At 39.0% G+C, this 13,745-nt stretch overlaps 1 protein-coding gene across 2 annotated transcripts in view; it reads left to right on the forward strand.

Moving 5' to 3' along the window:
* KCNB2 (potassium voltage-gated channel subfamily B member 2) overlaps positions 1-13,745 on the forward strand; it is a 334,334-nt gene that overhangs the window by 855 nt on the left and 319,734 nt on the right. The window lies entirely within an intron of this gene.

Below are 13,745 nucleotides of genomic sequence, written 5' to 3' on the forward strand. Positions count from 1 at the left end.
TGTGGAGGCTATTTCCTTACCCCCCCCCCCCCCCCCAAAGCCTCCGAGCAGCCTGCCTGGGAAGGGGTAGGAAATGTTATTTCTAGGAGATGAGCTCTGCTGCCTTCTGTTCATTTGTTGGTAAATGCCACACTCACATGCACACACTTGTGGGGCCTGATTTAGGGAGAGTGGTGTCTCTGATTTATCAACAGCCCTCGGCTCAGGAAGCAGTGCGTGCCTGTTATTCTTCAGGCGCTGCGCTGCGAGGTCTTCCTTCTGTAGCAGGTTCCAGGGAGGGATGAGTCTCTAGGGGAAGAGCCCCGAGGCTGTCTCCAACACCCTGGGCTGGGGGCTGGGGACTACAGTTGCCCTGAATGGAACCAAAGACACCAACCGTCTGCCTCATCATTTGCTCCCAGTGCTCAATGACCATTTTCCAAACAATATCCTGCTCCATTTTCTCGAATTATGAGCGTCTTCGTGTATTCATTCATAAAACTTGTCCGTGTGCAGTATGCATCCTTTATGGCCGCACAAGTGATACAGTAATAGATACAAGATTACACTGGGAAATGTAGGGTGCAGGGATGTACACTGGGTTAATAGCACGCAGGTTCAACGTTCCTTCTAATCAAGTTATGCAATAATGTCCATTCTTAAGTAGCATTTCACATTTCTGTTTTTGCAGTGATTGGTTTTTGGATTTTGTTGGGCATATGATTTTTCAAGCTCCGCTCAAAGGAAAAGCAAGAATTAGTTGTTTTTAAACATGTAGGTAGTATTGTGTGGGACAATAAACATCAATGGAGATATTGCATTTCATAGGACAAGAGAAAGGTAAATTCCAGTCAAAGATCTAAAGTCTAACTTGTCAGTATTGAGTAACTTAGAGGAAAGATTTTGAAAAAGAGGGTAATATTTAAAAAAATTCTCTTTTATTTTATATACTTCACTCTTTAGAGGGGTGTGTGTATGTGTATGTGTGTATGTGAGTCAACAAATATAAAGTTGGCCAAAGCTTGTAATACGTGAATAGGATCTATAGACATCTAGACTAGTGAGTTCTTGGTTCTTAAATTAACCCAAACTTAAACAGTTCAGTAATTTGGCATATTATAAATGTGTATATGTATTTAATTGCTGTTAGAGGTGGTGGTTTTTGATGTAGGGGCCCATATGATGTGCTTACTTGTAAGGTTCTATGGATTTTCTGAAAATTTGAGGGTCCGATGCATAAGTAACTTTTTTCCCCATTGAATGAAAATTATTCTCTTCACCTAAAGAAGTTAATATGGTTCCACAAAGTAGATACTATGACCCCCTCCCTCTGACGGTCAGGTCCAGACCAGTTGTTCATCACCAATAGAACCCTGTCTAATGCCCTCTTTTTCCTTTCCTGGCTCTACTCGGACTCCTGGAGAAAGGAGTGGCTCGCTTGGCCGTTGTCTTTGCTTCTTCCTCCTTTTCACCTTCACCTTACCCTCTCCACGTCGGTGTTCCCAGATCTCCCTCACACACACACACTCCGGCTCCAGAAAATAACTCCACTGCCTGCCACTTTGAAAATGCTAGTGTCTCTTTTATTTTTCTCCTGTTTTTCCAGATAGTATCGTACCAGGCATCAGTTGAAACGATTTCAAATTTCAAGTTTCTCCAAATCCCCCAGTTCACCTTTTCAAGCATGCATGTTTACTGAATATTCAGAAAGGGTTAGTGAAAATGATTACCTTTCGGTTTGGCTTTTAGAGTTTCCTTGTTGATACCTTGGAGCATCTGTGAATATGAATTCAGACTTCTAATTTCCAATATGGTAAGAAAATGAGATTGCTACAAAAACAAAATAACAGGTTATGTGTTCAGTCACATTTGTTGGCCATTTAAAAGCATATCTGTCCAGTTTTTTTGCATACTGCCTGCATATCTGTGGAAAAATCTTGGTTGAACATTGAAAAGTATTTTTTTCTTGAATTTATATCTGGTGTTTTGAAATGGTATTTTAGGGACTGGTCTGCATGCATATATATTATGAAAATAGACCAAATTACCGGTAAAAATGTAGGAAACTTACAAGATGTTTTATTTTGACCTAATGCATTATTTTCTTGATAAATTGTAAAGAATACTTAGTTCCTTGAAACCTGCAACCCCTTAGAGACTAAAGAACATCCTTAAAGTTGACAGGACATCTTCCCATGTACATTTGATTGTAAATATATAAGGTTAAGACATTTATTTACTTCAGAATGAAATACTATTTGAGATTTGCTTTGTCAGGTGGGTTTTGCATACATGATGCCTGTATTATTTTCACAAGGGCTTCAGAGGAGTGGAGAGTACAAATGCTTTGTATGTAATTTTTCCTAAGTTCAGAGTACTTTATAAGCTACTCCTACTCCCAAAATGATAAAACCAACTTCACAGAGCAGCACAGTCTTCAGATTTTTAGTCAGGTACTACAAGTATCTTGGTATCTGTAGCCCATTCTTGTTCATTGCTTATTTCCTCCTTGTGCTTCTTAAATATATATTCCCACCAACTTGTTACTGCCAGCCCAGGTCGTTAGGCAGAAGGTCAAGTGTGTGAGGCCAGGGGCTCCTTGGCCTGGGTAAGCCAAACCCTATTGTATTATTTGTAAGGGAAAATGCCTGTTCCTGTAGGCTGAATTGTACCTCTCTATACTGTCTGACTTAATGTCATGTATCCACTCCTTCATTGATTCCTTTATCACTCAGTAGTATATATAAAGAGCAGAGTGCTTGATTAGACTGTAACAGTTGCGAAACAGGTAGAAAACAGTCACTGCCCCTCAAGGATTTTTTACAGTATAGAGAGTAAAACTTGATTAACTATTTAGACTCATGTTAAATATGGGATCTCTTGCATATAGAAGTGCACTTAACAATTTCATACTTAGTAAATTAACTAAGGCAGATTCATGAAGAGGATCATGAAAATTCACCACAGTCTGTGCATTGGGAAATGATTAGAAAACAATAATAGTAACTAATTAAAATAATTAATTTAAAATTTTAAATTAAATTAAAACATTATAAATATTTATGTTATATAATCGAACCTGCAACCCAGGTACATGCCCTTGATTAGGAATTGAACCCATGACTCTTCAGTGTGTGGGCCCACACTCTAACCACTGAGGCACACTGGCCTGGGCTATATTTGAATAATTATCATATTTATATATAATCAGAATTAATTTATTTTTATTATTATAGCAAATACTTGAGTCAGGAGATGTTTTAAATATTTACAAATATTAAATGTTTTAATTCTCACAATCACCTATGAGGCAGCTGTTACTAATACTCTTTATTATATAGGTATGAAAATTAAAGTACAACGATTTTTTTCTTGTCTAAAGTCACATAGGAAATAAATGGAACTCACATTCAGGTATTCTGGCTCCACTTCACCACTCTGATATTGAGAAGTATTAACAAGTGTGATCTCAGGCAGGATAAGAAAAGATGTGTGCAGCCTGTAGATTTAGTTGGAGCTCTACCTATTGAAAGATAACATAGTTATTATTACAGGGGATACTTGGAAAAGATCAAAAGTAGAGACTTTATTTTAAATGGAAAAACCCCCAAATTTTCAACAGTATTTAGAAATAAGAAGGTAGTTTAATTAGAGACTGATTTTTAAAAGATGAGTGGACTTTTACCAGAATGCTAAAACATTAGTAAGTGCTGCCTTTACAGTAACCACAGAGCAAGGAGGGCTGAGCCTGCCCCACATGGCTCGGTGGCTGAGCACTGACCTATGAACCAGGAGGTCATGGTTCCATTCCTGGTCAGGGCACATGCCCCGGTTTCGAGCTCTATCCCCAGGAGGGGGCGTTCAGGAAGCAGCTGATCAAAGATTCTCTCTCATCGTTGATCTCTCTCTCTCTCTCTCTCTACCTCTGAAATCAATAAAAATATATTTTAAAAAAGAAAAAGGTTGGCTGAGACAAAGGATCTGACTAATCAGTGTCTAATGCTAAGTGCCGTATTTTCATTTTAAAATCTTTAAAAATTATGTGACTTAGTTTGACTAAAACATAGTATTATAACATTTTTCAGATTTATTATTTGTAGGATTATATGCTCATATGTAAAAAGAAAGTTATTAGTTTTACAATAGAATTTCCTTTTACCATGTCCCCATTTATTCCTCTGTAAAATGTATCCCCAATATATTCATGGCAATTGGAATAGTCACTTAATAGAAGTACTTTCCAGTATATTTTCTAAAATGCATTTATTTTATTAAATGACAAATAGCTGTAATAAAATCATGTAAGCATCAATCAAATAATTATTGAGATTTTCATCAAGAAAAAATTAATATTTGAAGTCCAAGTTCTTTATAAATAGCTACTGCTGCTTTTTATATGAAAAAATGCCACCTGGATTAAATTTAGAAGGTAAAATGACCATATATTATCTGCAGAATGCCATACATTCAAATATTTAGATACATCCTCATGATAGATGACATTTTTATTTTCCTCACAGCTACTATTTAGTAGGCCACCTAGGCTCAGTCACATAGACAACTCACACACAACCTACACTTTGCTTGCAGCATAAAAGTTGACTTTACAAGTTTGTTCTCTTGGAACTGGTAGTACATTTATAGAAAAGTTATTATAGATAATAACTTTTTTCACTTTAAATGATGGTTAGGTCACCAGACCAATCCACAAATGCCCCTTTTATCAATAATATACCTGAAGTGTAGAACTATTACATAGTTAAATACTGAAAACATGACCATTGTGTATAGCAATATTCCTAGGGAATAATTAGATTTAAATAATACCTATTACCTGCTTTTTCTATGTGGGGTACAGGGGTGACCACAGTACTGCCTGGGCCCACAGGGAGGAGAGCTTGGACATAACTGTCTCTGACATCAGGCAGAATGAAGACAGCTTTATAATATTGGTATAAGGAGAATGTTGAATAATTGATTCAGAGTTCTAGCGCAAGAGCCAGGGACTGAATATCTCTTCAAGATTCTCATTTGTTATTTCATCTTCAGGGTACCCGCTGAGCTCCTTCTCTGTGCCAAGCCCTAAGCTAGGTGTCGGGGACATAGATCACAGCCTACATGGGTAGACAAATAAATCATGACAACATGTCGAAAATACTATTGGAGGAGCAGAGAGGCAATTCAACCGAGTAGCTGCCTAACAGCTGTATCCCATAAAAAAAAAAAAAATAGGGTTTCTTTGAGTTGTTAGGTGTGTTCGGTCATGATTCTCTATCCAGTCAGACCCAAAGCCTCCTTTTTATAAACACTGTTTTGTAATACCCCTTTTACTTTCCTGAAATGATCGTTGTAGATAACATAATCTATCTACATAGGTAACGTTTTAAAAATCAATATAAATTCTCTCCCTGTAATAGAAGAAAGAAAAGAAAGCAGCTTCCAAAAATTGTAGATATATCACTATGAATACGTTTGGGTATAACTGTACTAAAAGATAAAGCAGTCAGATGCTTGCTACTTAAAATGTGTAAATTTGGAATTAAGAGAAAACATTTAATTGAATATTGGTGACACGTTTGTGTGCTTGGCATTTTGTTGCAAGAACAAAGTAAACACATGACAGCTGATTGTAAACAGATGTGTGTTGTGTCAGTAAATCAGTTATCATGAGCAGTGTTTTGTTGGTGATGTGCCTTTCTGAAATGGTGAGCAAATCTTGGTAATCTCCAGTATGGTAGTTATATTCCTAGAATATTCCTATGGAAAATATGTTATGTACAACAAGTTAGGAGCTAGTCACAGATAATAACTTTTTTCATTTACATACGTGTCTCATGAGAAGCATAAAAATTACGGAGGATACAGAATTTCTGCCCACATTGTAGTTTCTTGCAGTCCTGGCCCTTGCCTTCCACATGCTTACCAACTTCAGAAAACTCACTGAGAAGGACCTGTGTTAATCCCATTCAAACACTAATTATCGGCATATCCTCTCATTGAAGGAAGCCAGTCCAATTCTAATGCATAATTGGGCTATTTTGAAAAAGCAGAGCTCTGAAGTTTTTAGTGAGAATATAAATTTAGAGGCTGACTAAATAATAAAATAAACAACAGCAGAGTTAAGCCACTGAGGTTACCGCACATTAGGAACGTCAGACTGGCTGATCTGATCGGAACCGTCAGAGTTTCATTCTCTACGTGGGAGTGACAGATGAGACTCCACAGACGAAGTGACACCTAAGCTGATTTTTTTTTTTAAAGAGAGGGGTGCACATTCTCCAGGCTAAAAAGGAGGCAGATACATAATAGTCTAGGCCAGTGGTTCTCAACCTCATTAATGCCGGGACCCTGTAATACAGTTCCTCAGGTTGTGGTGACCCCCAATTGCATTGTTACAAATTGAACATAATTAAAGCATAGTGATTAATCGCAAAAACAATATGTAATTATATATGTGTTTCTGATGGTCTTAGGCGACCCCTGTGAAAGGGTCGTTCGACCCCCAAAAGGGTCGCGACCCACAGGTTGAGAACCGCTGGTCTAGGCAGAGGGAACAGCATTTGCAAAGCAGTGTCATAAAAGGGCTTGGCTGGTACTTAGAGAAGTTAAGGGAGATCAGACTGAAGATGAAAGTTGGGGCCTGGCCAGTGTGACTCAGTGATTGAGTATTGACCCATCAACCAGGAGGTCATGGTTTGATTCCTGGTCAGGGCACATGCCCAGGTTGTGGGCTTGATTTGGGGGTGGTGGGGGGGGACACGTGCAGGAGGCAGTCAGTGATTCTGTCTCATCGTTGTTTCTCTCTCTCTCTCCCTCTCCCTTCATCTCTCTGAAGTCAATAAAAAAAAAAAGTTTAAAAAAAGAAGAAGGTTGGGGATCAAATGTGAAAGGTGATGTATGTGATGCTGAGTCATTTGGATTTTATCCTGTAGGACAGGCAGTGGGAGTCAGCTGCAATTTTACATAGAGTGACATGGTCCACTTTTATTGGGGGACAGTCTCTGAGCTAGCATGAAAAAGATGGAATATACGAGAAGACTGATACCTAGGACACTAGCTGAGAGGCTGTTGAGGAACACAGGCGGCGTAAGGTCCAGGACTGACCTTCAAGGGGAAAAGTAACCTAAGTATCTCCAACTCTTTCAGCCCCAACACGAGTCATAATAGCAGACTTAAGCCTCCCTCTTTCTTCTTCAAAGTGGTCGTGTTAGCTGAGGTAACGAGCCTGCCGAATAAACCTCCTTGTTTCAGTGGGTAAGAGCGGGAAGTTTAGTTTTTGCTCAGATGGGAGTCCAATATGTATGGTCCGGGAAGTAATTTCGGGGACCCAGGTTCTTTCTGTCTACACTGAGGACATGGAGTTCTCTGCATATAGCTGGCAGCCATGGAAGAAATGAGCATAGAGAAGGCACATCCAGCAGGTGACACACCTTGCTTTCTGTTGCTGAGATAATCTCATGGCTCTATTTACATACAAAGAGGGGCCTATGTAGCCCCTGGCTGGGCAGCCACTCCCCAACAACATTCCTACAGCACAGAAGGAGGACAGATGTTGCTAAACAGCTATTTGTATCATATTCTCTAGTCCCTCTGGCCACATGTAGGAAAACCTCATGCCAGGAGACTATCTGAATTGCTCTTGGTCACAGCATCCTCCTCAATTTCAGGTTCTATAGATGATCCTGATTCCATCGCCCCCCATTAACTCTGGATATGGCCCCTTGTTGTACAGAAACCTTTATACTAAAAGGCAGATTATTTCCCTCCCATCACACAATAGAATAATTGCATTCAAAATTCCCATTGGGAAAAGGGAAGAATGGGGACAGAGCAGTCGACCCATAGCTTGGAAGAAATCCTACTAGACATTGCTGAAGATCTCCTCCCTAACAGTGGGGGAAATGTTTTTTTATTAAACCCTGGTTTTGCTCTCTTGGAAGAACCCCTTTGTTCATTGACCTTGGTAGCCCTGGCCACCCTCTGGGAGCTTCCTCCTTGTCCATTATCCTCATAGCCACATCCCAAGTGGGTATTGGGAAGTATGTTTGTTGCTGGTCCAAATTTGGATTCCTAGAGTTTGTTTTATAGTCGCTGCTCTTTTTCTTTTTTCTTAAGCCAGGCTCCCAATTTTTTTGACAATACAATTCTTTCAAAATCTTTGTAGGTTTCTTATCTATTTGCTGTCAGCCACACAACTCGCTACTATTCATAACTTTTGAACCTGCTTCATTTCTTTGTTCACATCTCAGCCACCCATGGCTCATGGTGTTATTTTGTGGTCATCTGGAAACAACAGGCTTACGTTATAGGGTAGCTTCATTAATCAAATCTTTAGTTCAAGGTGGAGTTACTTGGTCACCTTTGCAGTCTTAATGGACATCTGTTATTCAAAGCCTTTTGCAGTGTCATTCCTCACCATTAGAGTCCCAGAAGCAGTGGACTGTTCAGCTTTATAGTCTTGCCTTTCTAGAGTTTAGCCAGTCACCCTTATTTCTGCTGTCAAAGTAGCAACTTTTTCCTGAACTTGTCCATTTTCTCATAATACCGTAATATAGGCACTAGAAGCAACCATCACACATTAGCATTCTGGCTCTTGCCAGACATTTCTCTAGAGCTATAGCTCTGCCCTCTAAGTTAGTGTAATTTTTCCAGGGCACAATGATCTTCCAGGCCTACCGTCTTCTACATCCGTTTCCTTGCCAATGGCCAACACCACATTTTTCTGTTGTTTGTAAAGTCAGCACTTCAAGGTATCACTTTCAGAATAAGTTAGGCTGATGAAGGCTGCTGAAACAAACTGAAATGTTAGTGGTTTAACATAAAATGAAGTTTATTTCTCACTCACAAATCAGAGAGAGAAGAGAGCGAGAAACAGAAATATGGATATGTGTGGGGAGAAAAGGAATGAAAGATATACCTACTTCTTAGACATCTGGCCCAGAAGTGATGACAACACTTCTTATATTCCACTGATGAAAACTAGTCAAATGCCCACCATGAGGCAGGGGCCTGGGGAATGTCATCCTCGGCTTAACATGAGCCTCTCGGTGACAACTTTCTCCCACAAGGTGAAGCATGCATTTAGATAGACATTAGCTATCCCTGTCATAGTCATCTTCCTCTAGAATAAATTAGGGGGAAACGTTTGAATTCCATTCACTGGCTTGTTAATCCACACCATGATGGCATCTCCCCCACCTCACTCCTGTCTTCTCGTTGGCTTTCCACCTAGACTTCTGGGACTACCACACATCTTCCTTCATTCTCTGAACATCACTAGTGGCTCTCAGAGCTAACAAACTCTGGTGGGATGCTTTGGGATAAAGGATGGGAATTCTAATTGAATGTTAGATGTCATTTCTCCTAGAAATGTGTTTGCCATTTCTCACTGTAGGGTTTGCTCACTGGCCTGGATCTCCTTGGGTATCCAGCCATGTGGTAGACTCCTCTTTTCCTCTAGACCAGGGGTGGGCAAACTTTTTGACTCGAGGGCCACAATGGGTTCTTAAACTGGACCGGAGGGCCAGAACAAAAGCATGGATGGAGTGTTTGTGTGAACTAATATAAATTCAAAGTAAACATCATTACATAAAAGGGTACGGTCTTTTTTTTCAATAGTTTTATTCATTTCAAACAGGCCGGATCCAGCCCGCGGGCCGTAGTTTGCCCCCGGCTGCTCTAGACTCTTCCTCACATCCCTTCAGCTAGGACTTTTCTTGTATCCTTTTCAAGGTGCCAGTGGACTTGGTGGGCAAGCCCACAAGGGGACTTACCCATAATAGCCAAACAGTCCATTATGGTCCGAAATAAAGCAGTGGTTCTTTCTCAAAGAGAACTTAATGCTTTCTCTTACATAGTCCCACTAGCTAGAAATTGTAGCCAGTTTTTTTTTTCTTAAAAGACATGCAAATACTGTATTTATTAAGCACTGTCATATGTAAAGCACCCTTCTTGGTCCAGGTTAAACCAAATTGGTCTTCACCCTCACAGGACTTGTATCTCTCTGAAAGCAAACAGAACATTAGTAGCCAAGTGCACCTAGAACAGGGCGAGGTCTCTCCATTATTCTGTCCCTAGCCCCCGAATTCTCCCTTGCAACACTTACCCCAAATCTAACTATAAATTGTGGGTATTTGCATATTTACTGTCATTTTCCTGTGTGAGACTGTAAGCTCTGTAAAGACAGGGACTGTCCTTCTTACTCTCTGTGCTACCCACAGCACCTCCACAACTGGAGGCTCATAGCTGATGCTCATTGTATATTTGTGGAATCAGTGAGTGAAGGGAATGGACAGAGCCCGGGACCCAAGTCAGGTTCTAGGTCACAATGCAGCACCTGAAATGCAGTTACCACAACAGGTGCCAGGCTGGGGCAGGGTGGAGGGAGACCAGAGCCAATTGCCCTGATGCTGGAGTGCCAGGCCTTGGTCTGAGCCATTTATGCTCACATACTCTTGACATTCTTCTAGACAAGGGCCAAGATGTTTCCACAGTCTGCGATGGAGCAGGGTTTGTAGGCAGAGGTCAGAATGGAGGCAACTGGTGGGATGAGATACATTGAAGGCAGAACATAGCACACCCAAGAGAATGTTCCTCCCATATCCCTGTTTCAGAATAGAATTCAGCCTCACCACTCCACAGCAAGTTTGTCTAGACCCGTGCTTTCCACTAGAACTTGGTGTGATGATGGAAATTTTCTATGTCTGTGCTCCCCAATACAGTAGCCAGTAGCCACATAAGCTGTTGGACTTGTGAGACTGAGGAATTAAATTTTAAATTTGATTTAAATTCACATAGCCATCTGTGGCTAGTGGTTGCAATACCAGACAGTACAGGCCTGGACTATTATTAGCATGAATTACTTTCGGAAGCTCTCCATTTCCACAGCAGTATGGTATAAATTCTAGAAATATCCATTTACAACCAATTAACCATACATAAACGTGTAACCCCCTCTGGAGTCCAAGGCCTTCTTTGACTCTGATGAGTATCTATCTCCCAGGAACATCCTTGTGAAGAGATCTGAATGTTCTATGTCCTGTTTCCATTCGTAGGAATTATTCTTTATTGAAGGCATTTCTTACTTTACGAGATCTGTACAAAATGTAAAACATTATACAAGTGGAGAACATTATCTTTGCAAGTATCTATGTAATGTGACCTTAAATGCTTTCTCACGCCCACTTTTCCCAAACAGGATTTTATTTTATTTTTTTGTCCCTCTCCTCTTCTCTCTCTCTCCTTCCTCTATTATTGTTTCCTCCCTAACCTCTAAAATGACACAAACCCAACACTGTGTCCTTTACCAAGTTCCTATTCTTATGCATATTGATTTCTTTTCGTTTGTGCTTATTTACAAAAGCTGTTTTATCATTTCAGATCATGAGCAAAAACAAAGAAATCTCTGAAATGATGAAAGCTCTTGACATGCCGACTGATACATTATTGGAGATTTAGCAGATATAATAACTTCGGTGTTTATGTAAAGAATGTAAAGTGAAGTATTATATTGTGTGTTTTTAATAGTTATCACCAAGGTAACATTATAGTTGCTTTTAAGCCTTTGAAAGTTCCCCTGGGTAGGATCTCTTGAATTCCTTGTCCTGATTTTCACAAGTGAAAGGCTTTCCATCCAGTAAGCTAACACCAGAAGGAGAAAGTGCTGTTTAGAAGGCAAAATTCTGAAATAGACCAGGAAAGTAACATTGGAAAGAAGCTGGTTCATCTTTAGTCTTTCTCCCTAGTCTGTACGGCTTAGAACAAATGCATCCTGGGGCTTTCATGCTAAATGTCTCCAGTTCATAAAATCACAATTATTAATCAGATGATCATTAAATTTTAATTTACTTTTGAGATAAATGTCGTTTTAAATTTGGAATCCTAGTTTTTTCAAATCTAAGGAGAGTATTTTCATTAGGCTTTGTAGAAAGAGTGCACATAGAAAGCTTAGGAGCTATTAAAAAGCTCCTTATTAAACTTGGTGTCTGGTTTCACTCAGGCCCAGCAAAATACTTGCTTTCCAGCATAATAAACACAGTTTGTAATATATAGAGAGAGCTAAAGAGGAGCATTGTAGTAAGGTTTTCGCCCTATTTTTAAAAAAATCTAGGAAGCCATTTTATTTTATTTTAATTTATTTAAATGGTCCATGTAGCTAGAGGGTACCACATTAGACAATACAAATCTAAACTCTTAGACATTATTTATGCAGCTAACACATGACAACATAAATTTAATAGGTAGGGATTTTAGAGATTATTACTGTGTTCCTTTCATTTTACAGGTAAAAAAAATCAAATGTTCAAACAGAATGGACAATTTTCCCTAAGTTGTATGTATGTGTATATGTGCTTGTGTATAAATCCTCCCCGCCCCCGTCCTTCTTAAACTGTTAAAAAGTATTAATCATACCTCCTTGGAGTTGGGCTTTGGTGAGTTCCTATAGAGTATTTTAGGATTCTCAGACAGAGTTGGAGATGGGTCATCATTTCTTGGGTCTGGTGTAGGATTGATTCTGTTCCCCTATGAGACTGGTCTGAGGCCATATGTTCGGGTAGGAGTTAAAACAGGCTCTCACAGACCAACCTCAAGCAGTTTAGAAACACAAGGGATTACCCAACTACTCCATATTAAAATGGGGGGAAACACGATGCCATAGGAACAGTCCAAGACTCAGGTTACTCAGTTCATACAATTTGTGTGTCTGCCATGATTGCTTTGTAATTTAAGAAACGTTCAAGATCAATGGTATGCCTATGACTGAATTTTAGCATGAAAAAATTAAGTACATCATTAGATAATCTGAGAATCTTAGAAATTAGGAAAATCAGCGACTTCAATTTCCTTATTTATAGAACAGGAAAATAAATCTGGTTTAAGTTTTCTAGGTTATTAAATTATGGTATCTTCAGAATACATAGTGAGCAATTTGTTCTGCTAACCTTTTTAAGAGTTAGAAGGAAAATAAGCAGCAATGTACTTTAATTTGATATAAAATGGATTTCTGATTAAAGTGTTTTTGGATTACTAGAGTTAAAACTTTCTACATGATATTTAAGCCATTTTAATTTCAAGTCAAAAGTCAGATAAACATAACCAGTATGCAATATTCATTAAAAACACATTTTGTAATTTGGCTACACAGTGAAAGCTGAGAGTGGACATCATTGTCATTACCATCTTACATTTCATAAGACAAATTTAACATAATAATATAAAATTATAAAACTGTTACCTCTCATCTAGGGAGCCATTTTTTTTACAGCCATTTTATACCATCTGGAACCTAGTGCTTGATATGTAGTAGGTGCTCAATAAATATATTTGAATGAATTAATGAAATAATTTATTTGATTCATTAATTCACTTAATTCATTAGTTTACCTAAGACCTTATCTAAGGCTAAATTATAGTTCCCATAAATGAAGATTATGGTCTACAGGGCCCCCGGATTAAGACATCTGCTTAATTTGCTGCTATTTTATACTTCTCTCTTCCTTTACATCAACATGTGTAGATCAGAACACTACTTAGGTTCACAAATCCAAAAATTTCTATAATATTCCTTGTAGTATTTCTGTAGCTTCCTTGAGAGCAAGAGCTGCGGTGCCCAATTTTGTATCATGTGCACTCAGTGTATGAGGATAGCCAAGAACGGCATTGTTTCAGAAGGAAGGGAGGGGATGAAAAAGGAATAATGGCTCTAAATCAGTATGTGTTATTTATAGTTCATGGTCTTTTTCCATTCTGGCCCTTACTGGAATAGT

The sequence above is a fragment of the Myotis davidii genome, unplaced genomic scaffold, assembly GCF_000327345.1.
Source record: "Myotis davidii unplaced genomic scaffold, ASM32734v1 scaffold200, whole genome shotgun sequence".
Taxonomy (NCBI): Eukaryota; Metazoa; Chordata; class Mammalia; order Chiroptera; family Vespertilionidae; genus Myotis; species Myotis davidii.